Source organism: Erythrolamprus reginae, chromosome 5 (assembly GCF_031021105.1).
Source record: "Erythrolamprus reginae isolate rEryReg1 chromosome 5, rEryReg1.hap1, whole genome shotgun sequence".
NCBI classification, from domain to species: domain Eukaryota; kingdom Metazoa; phylum Chordata; class Lepidosauria; order Squamata; family Dipsadidae; genus Erythrolamprus; species Erythrolamprus reginae.
The window spans coordinates 107028972-107050576 of record NC_091954.1 but is presented as its reverse complement, the minus strand read 5'-3'; the positions used below and the strand labels follow the sequence as shown (position 1 = coordinate 107050576).

Sequence of the window (21605 nt, the reverse complement as noted above, 5' to 3'; positions counted from 1 at the left end):
GCTTGGGAGGGAGCAAAAAATGGGCCTGCCCCTCTCCTCCAGAGGCTGGAAACAGCCTGTTACCTAACTCTCAGTGGGCCCAGAAGACCTGAAAATCAGCTGGCCAGTGCGAACGTGCGCGCCGGACATGAGCTTGTGTGCCTATTGATATGCCATAGGTTCACCATCACGGTTATATACTGTAGAATGAGGAAGGTATTTTAAGGGGCATAGAATTTTTTTCTCTTGTAACCTTAGATTCTGCTTTATGCCTCATAAGGTTACCAATTAATATAGTTATTGATTAAAGCTGATATCACAAATAGTGTGTGTGTTTTCTTGGAGTTGACCAGCCTTATCAATCAATACATGTCTATGTACATTTATAAGGTATTTAGTAACTCGTCACTTTTGTTTTCTGTAGTTTTAAAAAAAAACAAATTTCAGAGACTGAGCTGACTTTCATATTTCTTTCATATTACCCTAGGATTTGTAATTCCTTCCTTAGTGCCTCTTCTGTAATGACACATAAGATTAATTTGATATGTAAGAATGTATAGACACTTTTACAATAAATTACTTAATGAAATATCACCATATTAAAAGTACAAACTATGCACATGTAAAACAACATATTATTTTTTGATTAAGCAACATTATGTGAAGCTCAGAAAAGGATTCCAAAATTAGACTACAGTGGTACCTCGTCTTACGAAGGCCTCTTCTAACAAACCTTTCAAGATAGGAACCCGGTGTTTAAGGGTTTTTTGCCTCTTCTTCCGAACTATTTTCACCTTATGAACCCAAGCCGCCACCACTGAGATGCCCCGCCTCTGGTCTTCCATTGCCAGCCAAAGCGCTGGGATTCCCGTGACCCTCCTTTCGCTGGGAATCACCACCTCCAGACTTCCGTTGCCAGCCAAAGTGCCCGTTCTTGCGCTGCTGGGATTTTCCTGAGGCTCCCCTCGCTGGGATTCCCTTCATTTTTGCTGGCGCTGCTTTGAATACCAGCGAGGGGAGCCTCAGGGAAATCCCAGCAGCGCAAGAATGGGCGCTTCAGCTGGCAACGGAAGTCTGGAGGTGGGGTTTCCTAGTGAGTGGAGCCTCAGGGGAATCCCAGCAGCGCAAGAACGGGCATTTCAGCTGGCAATGGAAGTCTGGAGGTGGGGATTCCCAACGGTGCAAGGCAAAAGGGGTGAGTTTTGAGATTGTATGCATTATTTGCTTTTACATTGATTTCTATGGGAAACATTGTTTCATCTTACAAACTTTTCTACTTACGAACCTCATCATGGAGGGAATTAAGTTCATAAGACAAGGTACCTCTGTATAATGAAAAATATAATAATAACCCACATCAATAGAGACAGCAACACAAAACATGCAATATACAGGATGGCTATCATAGATGGGATTGTAATTAGTCTGTCCTAGGATGCACTGAAAATACTAGCTCTTTTTCTCTGTAAGAATATCCCATCCGCTATCTGGCCTTATTGTGGAGGTGGGGAGAAACTTCCAAGAGGGATGAGTGAAAAATGTTGGGAGTTTATATAAGCTCAACAGGATCACCAATATGTTAAAGTCACCCCAGCTGTTCAGATAAAGCAAGCAGAGGGTTATACAGAAAGTTGGTGTTGGAAAATCATCTTAGTGCCAATAGCAAAGGAATTGTTTTATGTGTATGGGAGAAGGTAATGGTACAGACAGTCCTTGTTTAGTAACTGCCTTGTTTAATGACTGTTCATAGCTGCAATGGGGATGACAAAATAACTTTATAACCAATCACATCTACAACCTTTGCAGATCTATAGAAGAAAGGAAAACTGAGATCACTAAGCACAGTCATAGTTTCACTCGGCAACCACTTCACTCAGTGAGCAAATTCCTGATCCTAATTGTGATCCCTAAATGAGGAGCATCTGTAGTCCAATCCTGTACTTTATCAAGAAAATTGTATGGATTAACGTGATTGAAAATATAGTGGACAATGAACTCCACAGTTTGGATAGCATTCAACATACTATTGCGGAAGAGCAGAGGTTCTTCCAGAGTTGTTAATAAAGCCTTCAGGGCCTGTGGCTGCTGTTGCAATGCAGGAAAAAACGTTTCAAAGGTACAAAAACAGATTTATAGCGGAAACATGGAAAATAAGAAGTATGACATGGGAAAGCATAACATACTGAAAAATGAAATGAACTGGCCACATGTTGACAGTCATCAGTAAATTGAAAAGGGCTGGAATTGGATACTTTTGGTAAGAATGTGACTGAAAGAACTATTTATTACTTAGAACACACACACACACATACACATAAAAGGAGGAGGAAGATGACTGATTTTATAGTCAGGAAAGGTAAAGCAAGACAGCGCTTGGACACAATGCATTCAATGAATGAATATCATCAGTTGACCTCTTGGAAAACCCATTAATAGGTTGATTATCCAAGTTTATGGTCCAATCGCTGATGTGGAATAAAAAAACAGGTTGATGATTTTCAAGTTCAATCATGTTCAACAGAACTTTCAAGCAGGTTGTGCTGCTTGTGGTTGACAATCAGGATGCTTAAGCTGAAAATATTAAGAGGAAAACCTAGTTGGATTGTATGGCATTGGAAATGAAACACGGAGATGACTTAATTTCTGCCAATCCAGTTATCTCTTTATTGCTAATATAGTCTGCCACAACATTTACAATCTTCCACATGTACCATCACCAGAAGACTTATAAAGAAATAAAATCAGCTGTATTATACTATACAATGGAATAGAAAACAGAGTTTTTACAGCAAAGGGCTTACCAGGATTTGGCAGGGGAACAGTTCATGTGCAAGTTCCGAGTCAACTAATGTATATGAATTTCATTGCATACCTAGCATGTTCAAAGAGAACATTGGGAAAATCCATTGACAGGCAACCAGAGAACTGTGTAATGAAGCAACAACAACAACAACAACAGAGTTGGAAGGGACCTTGGAAGTCTTCTAATCTAGTCCAACCCCTGCTTTGGAAAGGAAACCCTATACTATTTCAGACAAATGGTTATTCATCATCTTCTTAAAAACTTCCATCGTTGGAGTATTCACAATTTCTGGAGGCAAGCTGTTGCACTGATTAATTGTTCTAACTGGCAGGAAATTTCTCCTTAGTTCTAAGTTGCTTCTCTCCTTGATTAGTTTCCACCCATTGCTTCTTGTTTTACCCTCAAGTGCCTTGGAGAATAGTTAGGGATGAATATGAAACAAAAGCTACAGAAACACAAGAACACAAAATAAATCTCAGATCAAATGGTAGAAATTGTTAACAAGAGAAGCAAACATCAAGAAATATGATGACCTCTAAAAAGAAATTTTAAAATTTCATAGAGCTATTATAAGAGACAAGAAGCAGCATTAAAGACATGGAAGAGTGAAACGGACACAAAAAAGATGAGTCTTCCAAAACATCCCCCAAAACTAAATGAGATTCCAACTCTGAATTAATAAGCTAAAGGATGGTAGTGTGTGTGTACATATGTATGTATGTGAATACATGTGCATACATACTTTCAAGTCAATGTTGACTTCTGATGACTGTCCCTGGACAAGTCCCTACATTTTTATATGAAACGCTGGACTAGAATTCATGGTCTCCTGGTTTCTAGTCTGAAGCTTTAACCACTACACCAAACTGGCTCCCTTAATGGATGCTAATGGACAGATTCTAAGTAGATCAAAGAAAGATGATATTACATTGTGTACAGTAGAAATGTTAACATACAAATAGTAGAAAAAATATTCCCGTTTTATAAGGTCCGTTAGCACTAGAATATGAAGTTATGGTTCAGTTCTAATCATTATAAGTTGGAAGAATACAGGAATTTATAGAATATCTACAGAAATATAATAAGCAATAAAAGAAAAAGAAACAGTGAACGTTCTAATCAAACAATTCTAATAAAGCTGAAGGAGGGCACATTTGCCAAAAGATTCAAGAGATCAGTTTATATATGTATCAGTATCAGACAAAAAAGACTTCACAAAGTGTGAAAACCATGGTACATTTGGTACAATATTGTTAATTTTGCATGCCATCAAAATAATGCTTAGGATCATCGATTGCAGATCACAGCCCAATATGGAAAGTAAGATTGTACACCACCCAGAGCTCTTTTCTGAGGGAGATGGGTTGGTGAAGAAGTATGAAATATAAACAAATGAACAAATAAATGGAAAGCCAGGTGTTCAAACTGGCTGAGGAACAAGAAGTATTACTGATGATGCTGAGAAAGCCAGAGTACCAAGTAAAAGTCAGGATATGCTTCAATGATTACAGAAAAGCCCTTAATTATGTTAACAATGTCCAGTTGTGAATGTGTTTAGGAAAATTGCAATTTTACTGTCATCAGTTGCTAATGAAACAATCCAGATGCCCTGTGAAAACTAAGCAGATGTATTAGATCCCTACAATCGGCAGATCAGTTGGGCTAGTACTTCTGGAAGTTCCACAGCAATGGAAGAATGGTCTGACCACAACAAAAGACAGATCTTAATGTCCCCTTTTCTCAGATTAGGTCACATCTGTTCTAGGTGGCAATTTCCATTACCAAAGAGAAGGGACATAGTTTCTTCCTTCACTTGGGAGAGAAATTGTCCACTTCCCCTACCACTCCTGTCTAATCCAACTCTACCAGTAGCTGTTTGGGGGTGGAGGGGGTGGTGATTAGTAAATCAACAATTAAAACAATACAAAAATTAAAAGAAAATTTAATTGGACATTTTTCAGGAGTATTATCATCACTCTTAACTGCCCTTTATGCTTCCAGGTGACTACACATCTGTATTTGATAAAGTTATAGTGTTGTATTTATAAGGTAATGTAAATCTACCTCAGAAAACATGGTGAGTAAACATCAGCTCTATTTTACTATGTGAAATAAATTATCCTGTCTCATACTTACTGAAACATGTTTACAGGCATTTCTTGAACGCAGTACATTTTTAGAAATAATGTTGTAATTTAGCTGTAGAATAGGCGTTGATTGCTTACCTGAACGCCTCTTCTCGTACGGTGAGCGGGTACAGCAGTCACATGGGTTGCTCATGTCCAATCCGGTGGAACTGAGCCTAGTATTAAAAAAGCTTGCCGGATCCGCCCCTTCCCCAGAATTCGCGAATCCATAGACTAGGCTCAGTTGTGAAGCTCTGTAGTGTTCAACTCTCATTGTTAGAGGAAGAAAGATATAGAAAGGTAAGGAAGACACATACAAGGGCGGGAAGTGACTGCTGTACCCGCTCACCGTACGAGAAGAGGCGTTCAGGTAAGCAATCAACGCCTATTCTCCGTACTGAAGGAGCGGGTCCAGCAGTCACATGGGACATACCCAATAGATGGTCCCTAGGGTGGGATTAGCTTGCTATCGTGTGAGATAACGGATTGGAGTACCCTTCTGCCGAAGGCAGCGTCCGCTGAAGCGTAAGAATCAATCTTGTAGTGCCTGATGAAGGAATTTGGCGAGGCCCAAGTGGCTGCTTTGCAGACCTCCTCCAACGGGGCTTGAGTCGCCCAAGCGGCCGAGGTGGCTGCGCTCCTGGTGGAATGCGCTGTGATGTTCCTTGGAACTGAGAGGGAGGCCGACTCATAGGCCTTAGATATAGTCCCTCTGATCCAACGGCCTATTACTGTTGAAGACACTTTGGCCCCCATGACTCTGGGATGATAGGCTACAAAAAGTGCTTCTGACCTCCGAAAGGGTCCTGTGCGTTGGATATAGATTCTCAGCGCTCTGGTGAGATCCAGGGTATGCCATCTAATTGCCAAGGGATGGTCTCGTTGGAGGCAGAAGGAAGGTAGGACAATATCCTGAGATCTGTGGAACATGGAACTGACCTTGGGTAAGAAGGTGGGGTCCAGTCGCAAGACTACCTTGTCCTGATGGAATTGGCAAAGGTCCTGCCTGATTGAGAGGGCAGCCAGCTCCGAAATGCGTCGAGCAGAGGTAATAGCCACCAGGAATGCTACCTTAAAGGATAGGTACCTGAGGGACGCCGATTTTAGGGGTTCGTATGGTGCCTGCGTGAGGGAATGGAGAACCCGTGGCAAATCCCATGATGGGTACCTGTGGACCTTGGAAGGTCTGAGGTTGGCTATGCCCTTGAGGAATTCCTGAACTTCAGGGAAGGATCGGAGAGGCTGTCTGCGGGGACCTCCTAGGACAGATGAAATGGCTGCCAGATGACGCCGGAGGGTGCTGGTGGAAAGTCCTTTATGGAAGCCTTGCATAAGGAAGGAAATTATTCTGTGTATGGGGATGCACAGAGGGGAGAGACCTTCCTGTAGACACCACTGGTGAAACTTGGACCACGTGTGGTCGTAGATTCGATTGGTCGAACCCCTTCTGGCTTTTAAAATGACCTCCACTGAATCGGGGTCATGACCACGCAGCTCTAAATCTCTCCTGATAACAGCCAGGCGGTGAGGTGGAACCACTCCGGGTCTGGATGGAAGGAGGCCCCCTGCCGCAGCATATCCCCCGAAACGGGGAGTCGCCAAGGGTCCTGAACGGACAGCTGTTGGAGATCCGCGAACCAGGGCCGGCGGGGCCAGTGAGGGGCGATTAGGATTACTCGGGCCCTCTCGGTGAGGACCTTGTGAATCACGTCCGGGAGGATTGGAATTGGAGGAAATGCGTAGAGTAGGCCTGGAGGCCATGGACTCCGGAGGGCATTGATTGCTTCCGCTCCCGGGGATGGAAATCTGGAATAGAAGCGAGGGAGTTGGGCGTTCGCATTGGTCGCGAAGAGATCCAGAATTGGTAGGCCGAATCTGAGGGTGATTTGATGGAACAGGTCTTGATGGAGGTTCCATTCTCCTGGGTCTATCGTTGCCCGGGATAGCCAATCCGCCTGGACGTTGAGACTCCCCGAGATGTGATCGGCTAGGAGCGACTGGAGATGTTTTTCCGCCCAAAGGCCCAGCTTGAGGGCCTCCCTCATGAGAGCCTTGGATCTCGTGCCCCCCTGTCTGCAAATGTGGCTTTTCGTGGCAATGTTGTCGGTGAGAATGAGAACGTGCCGGTTGGGAATGCGAGGAGAGAAATGCTTCAGAGCCAGGGAAACGGCTCTTAACTCTAGCCAATTGATTGGCCTGGAAGCTTCCTCCGGGGACCACGTGCCCTGGGCTATCATCCCCTGGGCGTGGGCGCCCCATCCCGATAGACTGGCATCTGTGGTGATGACAAATTGATCCGGGCACCTGAACGGGGATCCTCTGTCCATGGCCGGAGACTTCCACCACTTGAAGGATCTGCGAACACTCAGTGGGATGACAATGCGTCGATTTGAGTTGCTGTGCCCTGATCTCTGAAAAGGTAACAGGAGCCACTGGAGTTCCCTAGCATGAAGGCGAGCCCAGGGAATGATGCCTATGCATGACACCATCTTCCCCAAAAGGGAAGATAGAGTGACTATGGAAACTGAAGAATTAGATAAAATGTTAGAAATTAACTCCACTATACTGAGTTTTCTCTCGGGAGAGAGAAAAACCTGGGAGGATTCTGAATCAATAATGGATCCCAGGTGAGAAATGGATGTGGAGGGTTGGAGGTGGCTCTTATCAAAGTTGATGGAAAATCCATGGTCCTGAAGGACTGACATGGTGACAGAAAGGTCTGTTTTCACTTTCTCTAGGGAGTTCCCATGAATTAAAATATCATCAAGATAACATAAAATGTGGATGGGAAACGCCCTGATATAGGCCGCCAGGGAGCCCAAGAGCTTTGTAAAGACCCGAGGGGCCGAGGAAAGGCCAAATGGCATCGCCCTATACTGGAAATGCCTGCCTTGAAAGGAAAAACGTAAAAATTTTCTGTGGCATTTGGCTATAGGAATGTGAAGGTAGGCCTCAGTGAGGTCTAAGGAGACCATGAAATCTCCCGAGTGAATGGCGGCCAAAATAGAAGACAAGGAGTGCATCTTAAACTTCCTATATTTGATGAATAAATTTAGTTTCTTTAAATCCAAAATAGCTCTCCAACCTCCGGAGGACTTTGGAACCATAAATAGGATGGAGTAAAAACCTAGGCCCTTCTGACCGGAAGGGACCGGTTGAAAGGCTCTGATGGACAATAGATGAGAAATGGCCTCCTCCATACGGTTACAATCTGAGGATGACCTGGGAGAAGGGCAGGAAATAAAACGTTTAGGGGGAGGAGAAATAAATTCTAGAAGAAGGCCTGTTTGAACAGTGTCAATGACCCAAGGGTCCTTGGAGGTGAGACGCCAATTAGAGGCGAAATGAGCTAGGCGACCCCCTATGGGAATGGAGGTAAGATTACCATCTAGGTTTCTTTGAAGCCCTGTTAGAGGAAGCTCCCCTTTGGAAGCGAAACCCTCTACCCCTGGAGTTCCTACCTTGGGAACGAAAGCGGGGGGAATACTGACCTGGAGCTCTCTGGTAGGAAGCCGCTTGATCTTGCTGGCGCCCTGGGCGACGAAAGGACTGCGTTTTGGTAGCCTTTTTTGTGGTTGGACCCAAAACTTTCTTCTTGTCCGTGGTTTCCGTGAGGAGTGGATCCAGAAGATCACCGAAGAGAAGGTCGCGCTTTAAGGGACCCTGGGATAACTGCCACTTTTGGCGAACTCCCGCTTGCCAAGGGCGAATCCATAGGAGTCTTCTTGCCGTAGTAGAAGCTGCAATAGCCTTAGCAGAAAACCTAGTAGATTGCAAGGTGGCATCAGCCACGTACTGGGCAGCTGCAAAAACCTTGTTGAAGTCTTGTTGACCTCTCAGGTCATCGGGAGGAATATGCTGTTGAAGTTGGCGAAGCCACAGCAGCATGGCTCTGGAGAAAAAGGAAGCCGCTGCAGAGCTTTTAGTGGCCCAGGAATCAGCGGTGAATCCTCTTTTGAGCATTTGCTCAATGCGCTTGTCCTCTGGGCGGAGGACTTCCTCCGCCTCGCCTGGCACAGCCGCTGCCGAGTGAAGAATCTTGACAGGTTCATCCGGTTTGGGAAAGGATAGAAGCTCTTCATAGGAAGAGGAAAGTTTGTACAACTTCTGTCCTTGGTGGAGGGATTAAGGCCAGAGGCTGGAAATTCCCACTGTTTGAGTAAAGCATCTTTAAACAACTTAGGCATAGGGATTACCTCGTTATCCTCCTGTTCCTCTGTGAAGTAAGGTAAATTCTCCTCCGGGGGATCAGTGGAAGTGGAGGCTTGTTTCTCCTGGGCCGCTAATCCCGTAGAAATTCTAGCTTTGAGGAGGAGAGATTTGAATAATTGAGAAGGAAAAATAGTAATAGGAGGAGGAACCTTTATTTGGGATTCCTCATCATCTGATAGGCCTTGAAAGGCATCCTCATCATCCTCTATATCCTCATATTCATCCTGGGAGGAATCTGAATCATCCTGAATAGGAGCTCTGACCGCTGGGGGAGAACCCAAGGGGCGGGAGGAGCGAGAAGGAGGAAGAGGTAAGGGAAGCTCATTGATGGTGGAGAGTTTGGCATCAATGGCTTTGGACAACACAGCAAAAATAGACTGGAACTCAGGAGGTAAACTGGAAATGTCAGCAGAAATGGCAGAAGAATCCCTAAAGGCCTGGGAGGATCCTGGCTGGGGGGAATCTTCAATAATATCTGGTTCCTCTGGACCTATGCCCCATAGGTTAGGTTGGGGTCTGTCTAGGTTTGGCTCATCCAGAGATAACACAGGGACCCCAGAAGGAGGCAGACTAGAAGCCTCTGGGGGGTCTTGACTACTGATTACTTGGGCCTGCACTTTCAAACGTTTTGCTGATTTGTCATGGATTTTTTGTAGGGCTAGGTCCCTTCTCTTCTCGGCCCTGGTGACCTTGGTCGGGGGGCGGGCCCCTGGAGAAGAGGAGGAAGAGGCCTGGGGGATACTAGTAATTTCATCGCCTGTAGGCCTGGCCTCTCTGGGACCTTTAGTTGTGCCTCTCTTGGGAAAAGTAGCCATAGTCTGACAATTAACAGAAGACAAGGCTGAGCCAATAACTGAATAATAAGGAGAAGAATTTCAAGGACTTCCCAAGAGGAAAGGATCCTGCTTCGAGGCCTCGAAGCTGCTGAAACTTGAGGACAATCTGGGCAAACCCAGAGTTCGTGCCCCCCAAACCCAGCGGGGCCAGCCTCCCTAAACTTTATAATTAAGTAAACCAAGGCACTCTGGTTGGAGGCTTAGCCGGTGGAGAATTTAGCCTGGGACCCCCAAGGCCCGCTCCGGGATCCACGCGGTGGACTGAGGCCTACACGGCTGGCAGGGGGCCAACACGAGAGGCCTAGATTTAAAAAGGGCGCGAAGGCCTTCGCGCCGAAAAAGATCGCTGCGTAAAATTTCTTAAAGGGGAAGCGATCGACTAAGTCCAGGAGACTAGAAGGCGTCTCACTCCGCAGGAGGTATTTCTTAAGCCCTTAAATATTTTTGTATACAATAATAATCAATAATTCAATTGGTAAATACTTGCACCAGGACCTCCAGGCCAAAGGATTAGAAGAATCCACAAGCGGCCGCAGGAATCGTAACCGGCAAAACCGCCGGGGGAAAACGAAACCGCAACTTCTCCCAAGGAAATAAGCCTAGCCGCTTTTTTTCTTTTTTTCTTTTAAACGGCTGGCGCAATTAGTGCAAGTAAATAATAAAAGACAATAAATCTTGCTACTTTTTGAAGGAAAAGATCGAAGGGAAGGTGTTAGAATGTTGAACGAGCTATCACAATACAACCGCAGGATATGCGAACTGAGCGAATTCTGGGGAAGGGGCGGATCCGGCAAGCTTTTTTAATACTAGGCTCAGTTCCACCGGATTGGACATGAGCAACCCATGTGACTGCTGGACCCGCTCCTTCAGTACGGAGAATTATCAGTATTTTAACATGCAGTTCTTTGTATGGTTTGGAAGAGCCAGATTCTAATAATGCCACTGTTACTATGCAACAGATTAGCAAAGCCACAAAATGAAACCCCATCTCCGGACTTCCGTGTTTTTGTGATGCTGCGATTTCGCTGAGGCTCCCCTTGCTGGGTAACCCCACCTCCGGACTTCCGTTGCCAGCGAAGCGCCTGTTTTTGCGCTGCTGGGATTCCCCTGCAGCATCGGAGGTCCGGAGATGGGGTTTCCCATGGAGGGGAGACTCAGGGGTATCCCAGCAGTGCAAAAACAGGCGCTTCGCTGGCAACGGAAGTCTAGAGGCGGGGCATCCCAGCAGCGGCGGCTTGGGTTTGTAAGGTGAAAATAGTTTTGAAGAAGAGGCAAAAAAATCTTAAACCCGAAATCTCAAAAAGTTTGTATGACGAGGGTTTTGTAAGATGAGGTATCACTGTACATGCCAAATTTCAAAGTTTTTGCATATATAAATGCAAAAAACACTCCCACAGAATCATGAAATCTCCAGAACCGTAAAGCCTAAAACTTTGAAATTTGTCATGTATGTTCCTCTTTGGCTTCTAGGGGTAAAATTCAGCAGGTTCTGGAGAACCGGTAACAGAAATTTTGAGTAGTTTGGAGAATCGACAAGTACTACCTCTGGTTGCCCTGAGTGGGGTGGGAATGGAGATTTTGTAATATCCTTCTCCCGGGAGTGGAGAAGGAATGGGGATTTTGCAGTATCCTTCTCCTGACATGCCCACCAAGCCACACCCACAGAACCAGGAGGGAAACATTTTGAATTTCACCTGGTGCTCGCTAAGAATTAATTTTTTAAATGACCATTAGATCATTAGTATTTCTTACATTATTATTAACACACTCTGATGCTAAGCAGTTAGATATTCTATTCCCCCTCTCCACCTTGAAAGAACTCTGTTCCAACTGCCACATGGGCATGGCCAGTGTATGACTCATCCAGCCTGCGGCCTGGGAGTTTGAAGAGGATCAATGGGGCAAGCCAGAGGGAGAGAAGGGGATAAGATAGGAGAGGCCCCTGTGAGGCAAACCTGAGAGATAGAAGAGACATAGGAGAGGAAAGGTCTCTGTGAGGCAAGCCTGAGGGAGAGAAGGGGACAGGAGATGATCAATGGGGCCAGTCTGAGGAGAGAAGAGGCCTCTGTGTGGCAAACCTGAGGAGAGAAAAGGCTGATCGTAACTAGTCATTAATTTTCAAGCTGTAAATGTCGAATTATCAAGCCCAATCACATTGTTTCGTAGTGGAGCATAGGTATTCAGCTAGTAGGTCAATAAAATAACTGTAAAGAGATTTTCCTCCAGTGCCAGGACCTGAGTTATGCAACAATATTAAATATTCAATAGAAATAGCATTTAGACTTATATACCACTTCGTAGTGCTTTACAGTTCTCTCTAAATGGTTTACAAAGTCAGCATATTGCCCCCAACAATCTGGCTCCTCATTTTACCAATCTCAGAAGGACAGAAGGCTGAGTCAACGTTCAGCCGGTCAGGATCAAACTCCTGCCAGTGGGCTGAGTTAGCCTGCAATAGTGTATTCTACCCACTACACCACTATGGCTCTTATAGTAAAAAGGTACAATTTATTTTTTCAGGTAGCATGAATATATTTAATGATTTAATTTAAGAATGGGAAGGAATTTGGTTCTGAGCTATTTATAAATGCATTCATTGATAAGGTTTGCCTTTGATATGTGATATCTTCTTTTTAAAGCCTTTCTAAATGTGTTTTTCAAGTCAATATTTACATAAGAAGCAGCTCTCGGTGTTTATGGAAACCATATTACTCTCATCTTATGTTAATCACAAGAATGAATTCCAGACTGCTGCAATAATAAATGGAGCAAGGTGTAATCAACTACATTTTTCTCCTACTAGTCTGACTGAGATTACTCAGGTTTGTTTACGCAAATGGAAACACTGTAAATGGCAAGGGACAGATTGTTGTTATTGAAAATTGTACTTATGAATAAACAATATTTGCAATGTTCCAGTTTTTACTGTTTCGCCCAACTGTATTAACTAGACAGCCAGGTAAATTATATTCCACATAGCTTAAAAAAATTGGGGGAGGGGTGTTTCTATTACAACTGCTTTTGTAAAAAGGAAACATAGAGTGTAAAGGGTATAAACATGACAATCCTGAGAAGAAGAGGAAAAGGTACAAAAACAGGATTGGGGAGGAACAGCCCATAGAAATAGAAGATCCAGGAAACAGGAAAACAAGGAGGCTATCCCATGGCAGAGTGTAGGTAAAGAAATAGAGACTGACAGTCTTGCCGTCCCCAATCATATTTGGTGAGGAGGAAACACATTCATATTGAAAAATAGGAAGATGAAGTATGTTGGATAGGTTTTCCACCTTGAGTTATTTGTAAAAATAATAAAGGCAGAATACAAATAAACATCAAAAATCTTGTATGAGACAGCACGGAGGAATAAACAAAAGGAAGGCTTGACCACAGCCCTGTGGAAAACTAAGCTGTGCTCTTGCGTTAATGTGTCTATAATTTGACTGCTACATGTTTACTGGATCATAATCTTCCACTGATATTTTGTAATTCCAAATAGGATACTTTCAGTGAAGGGCTACCAAACCTTTTACTACCACATTGTGGGCGTGGCGTGGCGTATGCAGGACACCCTGCATTTTCTTTCAACATCTTTCAGTGCTCTGGGGTGGAGTTCCATTTTTGCTACCCCACTTTGTTCTCCCCCCCCGTCCCCCCTCCCCGTCCATACAGGAGCCCATCCCTGGATACTCTTCTCTAATGTGACACTCTCGATGGGACTGGATCAACTCCCATAATTCTCAGTCTGCAGCCACATTACCCAGGTATTATGGGACTTGAAAGATTAATATTGAGACCACATTTGGAATACTGTGTTCAGTTCTGGAGACCTCACCTACAAAAAGATATTGACAAAATTGAACGGGTCCAAAGACGGGTTACAAGAATGATGGAAGGTCTTAAGCATAAAACGTATCAGGAAAGACTTCATGAACTCAATCTGTATAGTCTGGAGGACAGAAGGAAAAGGGGGGACATGATCGAAACATTTAAATATATTAAAGGGTTAAATAAGGTTCAGGAGGGAAGTGTTTTTAATAGGAAAGTGAACACAAGAACAAGGGGACACAATCTGAAGTTAGTTGGGGGAAAGCTCAAAAGCAACATGAGAAAATATTATTTTACTGAAAGAGTAGTAGATGCTTGGAACAAACTTCCAGCAGACGTGGTAGATAAATCCACAGTAACTGAATTTAAACATGCCTGGGAGAAACATATATCCATCCTAAGATAAAATACAGAAAATAGTATAAGAGCAGACTAGATGGATCATGAGGTCTTTTTCTGCCGTCAGACTTCTATGTTTCTAATATACAGTATTTTGAAGGGATCATTTTAGGGAAGGCTGAAAGATATTTATTGCATCATAAACTTTTACCTTAAAGTTCCCACCACCCTTTTGGCTTTCCTATAGAAGTTGTCTCTAATATTGTGCAAGCTGGGAAACAGTGATATGGGAAGAAAGCAAAACAGCATTAATGTCTGTTGATGAGAGATAGATATTATCATATTACTAGATATACAGAATTATTGGTGGTGAGTTTAAAAAACAAGACAACCACTAGACTGCTGCAAGAAACATAGATAACTAAGAGTTCACAAACTAACGGTTATTATGACAGTTTTAAAGTATTTAACAGACAGGAATTATTAATGTAAAAGAAATGGCCAAAAGCCTGATTTCAGCATTTCACATTTTCAGGGTTTAATGACATACTATCATCAGCCGGCAATATTGGAACCAACTATTCTAACAAATATTGGCACAGTTACAGCAGAGTGTAGTGCTATATTCTTTGCAGCATTCTTTGTAGAAATGTGATAATGAAGTTCAGTATTTTTATTCTTTTTATTTTAGAAATTTGCCCTGCTGTATCTACTTTTATTGATATATAAGAGATCTGGGAGATGGAGTTAATGTCTATAATTTGACTACAGTAGTCCCTCACCTATCGCTGGTGTTACGTTCCAGTCCCGGCCGCGATAGGTGAAATCCGCGATGGGGAATTTATCGACTGATAGTACTTATTTAAGTATTTATATTGTAATTGTTTGGTGAGTTTTCATTGTTTTAAGTGTTTATAAACCCTTCCCACACAGTATTTATTTTAGATACAGTATTTAAATACAGTATTTAACATTTTAGATATATTTTTTTTGAAAAACCTGCCGATCGAGTTCGGCGGGCTGTTTAAATCTGCCGATCGACTTCCTCAAAAACCCGCGAACCAGCGAAGATCCGCAAATGATTTTTCTCATTAATATTTCTTGAAAACCCGCGATGAAGTGAAGCCGCAGTAGGTGAAGCGCGGTATAGCGAGGGACTACTGTACAGTGATCCCTCTATTATCGCGAGGGTTCCGTTCCAAGACCCCTCGCGATAATCGATTTTTCGGGATGTAGTGGTGCAGAAGTAAAAACACCATCTGTGCATGCGCGCCCCTTTTTCCATGGCCGCGCATGCGCAGATGGTGTTTTTACTTCCGCACCTGGGAAGACCCAGCAGCTGAGGAGCCGCCTGCCTGCCCGCTTGTCCGCCGCTTTTCCGCTTGTCCGGCCGCCGCTTTTCCGCCCGCCGCTTTTCCGCCCGCCGCTTGTCCGCTTGTCCGCCCGCCGCTTTTCCTCCCGCCGCTTGTCCGGCCGCCACAGCTGATCTGCTCGGCAGCACAGTAGCAGCGAGGAGCCGAAGATGGGGTTTCCCCGTTGCCCACGCAAAGGGGAAACCCCATCTTCGGCTCCTCGCTGCTACTGCGCTGCCGAGCAGATCAGCTGGTGGGCGGCCGAAGGAACCTTCCCTGGGTGCCGCCCGCCGCTCGAGAGCAAGAGGGGGAGAGATAGAGAAAGAGAGAGAAGGAAAGAAAGAGATGAGAGAGGGAGGAAGAGAGTGTGAGAGAGGAAGAAGCAAGATAGAGAAAGAGAGAGAGAAAGAAAGATGAGAAAGGAAGGGAGTGACGTCATCGGGTGAAAAAAATCGCGATATAGCGTTTCGCAAAGATCGAGATCGCGAAACTCGGGGGATCACTGTACTACATGTTTACTGGATCCTAATCTTCCACTGATATTTTGTAATCCCAAATAGGATAGTCTTCTCTAATGTGACACTCTGGATGGGACTGGATCAACTCCTACAATTCTCAGTCTGTAGCCACATTACCCAGGTATTATGGGACTTGAAAGGTTAACATATTTTGAAGGGATCATTTTAGAGATGGCTGAAAGACACTTATTGCATTATACAAATTATACTGAGTGCTGTTTCCCTCAGCTACCCCTCTTTGTATATTTATTGTTATTGTTCTTTTTCTATTGAATTTCAATTTTAGATTAGCCAGCCAGAGTTGTGGTCATAAGATGGACAGCCCTATAAATTGACTGAAACACCATAAACAAAACCACTCATAAAAGTAAGTGGCATGCTTGCTTCTTGCTGAACATAAGTCAATAAAATCATTAATATTCATAGGAGCGGCACACACATTTGTTTGCTGCTTTCGGGAGACATAGTAGCATACCACAAAGTTTGGAAACCTCAGCCTAACTCCTTTTTACAGACCTTTTAAAACAAGTCCATGGGAAAGCTCGCTTTCAGAGAAATATTGCAAGAAGGCCAGCAAGAAAACCCCCAAGCATCTTGAAAACAAGATGGAATGAAAATGTAATAAACTATACACAGGATGAGCAGAGAGCAACAGTTCCTATGTGGGGTGCAGATGAGGTTTCCCAGCCACAGCTATATAAAGGTAGCCCTCAACTTACGACCACAACTGAGCTCCACATTTATGTGGTCAAGAGAGAAATTTGTTAAGTGAGTTCTTCCACATTATACAAACTTTTCTCACCACACTCCTTAAGTAAATCACCGCAGTATTTATTAAATCAGCAACACCGCTGTTAAAAGTGAATCCGGCTTCACTGTTGACTTTGCTTGTGGGAAGGTCGCAAAGAGGGGAATCACATGACCCCGGGGACACTTCATAAATGCAAATCCAACATCCAAACATAAAATCATGTGACTCTGGGGATGCTTTCATAAGTGTGAAACAAGGTCGAAACTCGTTGTTCCCCCACCCCAGTGCAGCTGTAACTTTGAATGGTTACTAAATATGGTGTTGTAAGTTGAGGACTACTTGTAACTCCTTGGGGGAACCACATGCAGATTTGTTTTTTAAAAGCTGAAAAATGGCTTTCGTTTTTTTCAGCAGGTGTGAAAAGGGGACGATAAGGCAATAAAATAAAAAGAGACAATAAGGGCGTGCATAAGTGCACCACAGTGCCTTCCGTCCCCTGTCCTACTGTTTCTCTTTTGCTAGTATCATGATATGTGAGCTGCTCCAAGTCCTCAGAAAGGGGCGGCATACAAATCTAATAAATTATTATTTATTATTATTATTAAAATATTATTATATCTTTGTATACCACCAATACGTACTTGGCAAAACAAACAAACAAACAAGACCTGGTTTTGCCTGCAGGCCTGGGGGACCATGAACTAACAACTGACAGGGCCACACTGTATGAATGGTATGTATGTATAGGATTATGACTGCATTATAATTAATGGGTTTCTTTTAATATGGGGTTTTATAGTTTTAGATTATATTCGACTTCTTTTTACTGTTCTGTATCTATTTGTATTTGTATTATTATTATTGTAAGCCGCCTTGAGTCCTTCCGGATTGGATGGCATATAAGTCGAATTAATAATAATAATAATAATAATAAACAAATAAAGTGAATTAAGCGAGGGAGGCTGGAGACCGCCAGAGCTTAGCCGGGGCCAGGAGACCCACCGGGGACTCCCTGCCTGCTGCCCCCGGCCCGGGCTTCTCCCCTCCCTCTCCCCGCCCCAAAGCTCCGGGCTAAGAGCGTCGCCGGTTCTCCCGAGCTGAGGAAGGGGGACCCGGCAGCCTACGAAGCCCACTTTTCCGCCACTGCAGACCTCTCCTCCCGCCAACCCGCCAACCCGCCCTCGGTTTTGCTTCCTGGCTGCGGACCATCATCACTTCGCCGGTTTTGCTCACCTTGGCCGGCCTCGCCGAGGCGTCGGGGGGGGGGGGGCGAGTCTCTCACCCCGTTTCCCTCAGACGCCGCCGCCCGCGGTCGCCCACTCCTCAGAAGGTTCCAGCGGGTCCGTGGGGGGCGGGTCGGCGGGCGCGCGCTCTCGCTCTCTCTCCCTCACACACACAACACACGCCGCCCTGGGTATTTGACAGAGCCGCGGGCACGCGCTCTCTCGCTTGCGCGCTTCCGCGCTCTCCTTAGCGGACGGGGCCCTGCGGCCACGCACGCGCGCCAGCGCCGAGGGCTCGCTTTCCCATTGGAGCGTTTTCCTCCCTTTCTTTTCTTCCCGCCTCCCGCTCCCTTTCCCCCCCTGTTCTGGTCTTCCTTCCGCCTTCGCTCCACCCTTACAAACAAACAAAAAAACCCACCCACCTATGACCCGCCCCCTCTTCGAAACAGGAAGCGAAAAAGAGGCGACCCCGGATGCAGACCCATAAATGGCCGTTGGGAAAGAAGAGAGGCCGCGCGCAAGGGGGAACGGGAGGGGTGGGGGAAATCCGATCACAGGGACTGATCGGTTTCCAAAAGCGCATGCGTCTCTCAGTGACGTAAGTGCAGTGTTTTGATAGGTGTGGTGTGGGCAAACGCGATGTCGGGAGTGTAATCCGACCCGCACATTGTAATAAATCTTCGTTTGCTTAACTATGGTGTGCAGGTAGTCCTCGACTTACGACCGCAATCGAGCCCAAAGTTTCTGTTGTTCAGTGAGACTTTCGTTAAATGAATTTTGCCCCAGTTGTTAAGAGAATCACTGCACTTAACCCGATTGCTAAGTGAATCTGGCTTCCCCAGTGACTTTGCTTGTCAAAATATTGCAAAAGGGACATGGTAATAGCAGTACAGTATTGGCAACTAATCAAGGAGAGAAGCAACTTTGAATTAAGGATAAATTTCCTGACAGTCAGAACGGTTGACCAGTGGAACAGCTTGCCTCCAGAAGTTGTGAATGCTTCAACACTGGAAGTTTTTAAGCAGATGTTGGATAGCCAGTGAAGGGCTACCAAAATTTTTACTACCACACTGTGGGTGTGGCTTATGCAGGATGCCCTGCAATTTCTTTTAACATCTTTCAGTGCAAATTGGGTGCTCTGGGGTGGAGCTCCATTTTCGCTACCCCACTGCATCCACACACACACCCCGTCCGTGCAGTAGCCCACCCCTGTGGATAACCATCTGTCTGAAGTGTAGTGAAGTAGCCTAAGCAGGGGGTTGGACTAGAAGACCTCCAAGGTGCCTTCCAACTCTGTTGTTTTTGTTGTTGCTGTTTTTATAGTACAATGGTACTTATGAACTTAATTCATTCGGTGACCAAGTTCTTAAGTAGAAAAGTTGGTAAGAAGAAGCAATTGTTCCCATAGGAATCAATATAAAAGCAAATAACGTGTGTGATTGGGGAAACCAAGTCTATGGAGAGGGGTGGCATACAAATCTAATAAATAAAGAAATAAAGAAAGAAACCACAGGGACGATGGAGGTCCTGTTTCCTCCCAGGAGATTCCTAGAGAGGCCCCACAGAAGCTTCTCCCTGCCTTTTTCACCGTTTCTTCCCAGGAGATTCCTAGAGAGGCCCCATGACGACTTCTCCCTGCCTTTTCTGGCCCTGTTTCCTCCCAGGAGGTTCCTAGAGACCCCACAGAGGCTTCTCCCTGCCTTTTCTGGCTCTGTTTCCTCCCAGGAGGTTCCTAGAGAGGCCCCACAGAGGCTTTTCCCCGCATTTTCCGGCCTTATTTTTTCCCAGGAGATACTTAGAGAGGCCCCACAGAGGCTTCTCCCTGCCTTTTCCGGCTCTGTATCCTCCCAGGAGGTTCCTAGAGAGGCCCCACGGGGGCTTCTCCCTGCCTTTTCCGGTTACAGTTTCAGAGGCTCGGGTTTGTAAGTAGAAAATGGCTCTTGAGAAAAGGCAAAAAAATCTTGAACAGCCGGTTCTTATCTAGAAACATTCATAAGTAGAGTTGTTCTTAGGTAGAGGTACCACTGTATTATAATAACAGCTGGGGAACCTTGACTTCTGATCTTTAGCTTGGAAGCTAAAGAAAGCGCAGCATGATTTCTCTATTTTGGCTGAGGCAAAGAAGCAGTCCCGAATCCAGCGAAATCCGGGGACCGGGCAGAGGACAGCATGGATCTGCGGTCAGTATGGAAGGGATTGTCACTCTTGGATTGGCCTTTTAAGCTGCACTAGATGCGGTTCTACCAGAGCACGATACCATAGTCTTTCAAGACTTAAGGTTGCCAATATAGAATAGTAATATAGAATAGAAACCCCTCTCTAATGTATGCCTTGTTAAATTAAGTAGGAATTACAGTGCCTGACTAATAATTAACAAGGGTCATTTTGAAAAAGGCAGTTTTTGGAATAGTTAGCTTAGGGCTTAGAACAAAGATTTGATATTAAATCTAGAAATAATTGGATTAGACTGGGACTAATATGGCTGTTACTACATTGTCATGAATCATTAAACAAGGAAGATTGGAACTGGCCAGCCAAATACTTCTAAGGCATCGTGTGAAAGTTATAGTTAGTCTACATCGTTTACCAGTAAGGTTTGTTTGTTTTTCTGTTTTGCCTTTGAGTCATACTTGATTCCTGGAGACTACATGGGCAAGGCCATTTAGTTATCCATGCAGCAGTGACGGGAGTATTTTGTTACTACCTCCTTAGAGCTGAGAGAAAATGACCAGCCAGGAATCATCCAATTGGCTCCTGTGCCTAAAGCATTCCCCAATGCTAGTCTTAACCACTAGACAACACCAGCTCTCAGAGTGATCCATTTTAAGTGTAGAAATCCCATTGCAACTGTTCTGTATAATGTCTCATGTATCCTAGAGGCCAGTAATGGGCAGCCAAAATTTTTACTGACACACTGTGGGTGTGGCTTAATGGTCATGTGACTGGGTAGGAGTGGCTTGCCGGCCATGTGACCAGGGGGGAATGGCTTGAATGATCATCATCGTTCAAGTGAACTGTTAAGTCCTCGACTTACAACCTTACCAGTGTCACTGGGGTGACAATTTGCTTCCCGTTTCCCGCGCTCTCCTTCCTGTGTTGCCCCCCAGGCCTCAAGCTGGGTAGCTAGTTGAACGGGTGCTGCCAGAAGCATAAATGCTGCCAGTGCCGCTTCCACCCATGCCTTCTGCTTCCACTCACTCAGGCGGGAGGTGGCCACGTGAGGCTGTAAGGGAGCAGGGCAGGAGAGAGGGAAGCTCGTCCGAGGCCAGGAAGGAGGAAAGAGGAAAAAAGCAAGGAGCGCAGACACAGCAGCAGCACGGACAAAAAAGAGCCGAGCCAAGACCAGCAATCCAGGAACTGACAGCCGCCAATTAGCTGGAGCTGTGCACGCATCTTCATTTCTGCTGGTGGAACTGTGTTCCACCCCATCCTGCCTGCTGCCCGCCCTTACTAGTGGCTGATCAGAGCGCACAGATCTGGCCTTTTCCAGGTCCTGTCAGCCAAGCAATGCTGGCTGCTGGGCCCTAGGGGAAGAGCCTTCTCTATGGCAGCTCCAGCCCTTTGGAATCAATTATACCACGCTTCTCCGAAAATAACTGTCTTATATTACTACTACTACTACTACCTCGTCTTCTTCCTCT

The 21605-nt window shown here is 45.0% G+C and overlaps 1 protein-coding gene across 1 annotated transcript in view; it reads right to left on the bottom strand.

Annotated features, from left to right (window-relative positions):
* Window positions 1-18336, bottom strand: part of PIK3CA (phosphatidylinositol-4,5-bisphosphate 3-kinase catalytic subunit alpha) — a 48666-nt gene extending 30330 nt beyond the window's left edge. Inside the window, exon 1 of the mRNA XM_070753661.1 lies at window positions 17975-18336. The gene's annotated coding sequence lies outside the window, so the exon portion shown is untranslated. The remainder of the gene's footprint in view (window positions 1-17974) is intronic.
* Window positions 18337-21605: the final 3269 nt, after the last annotated feature.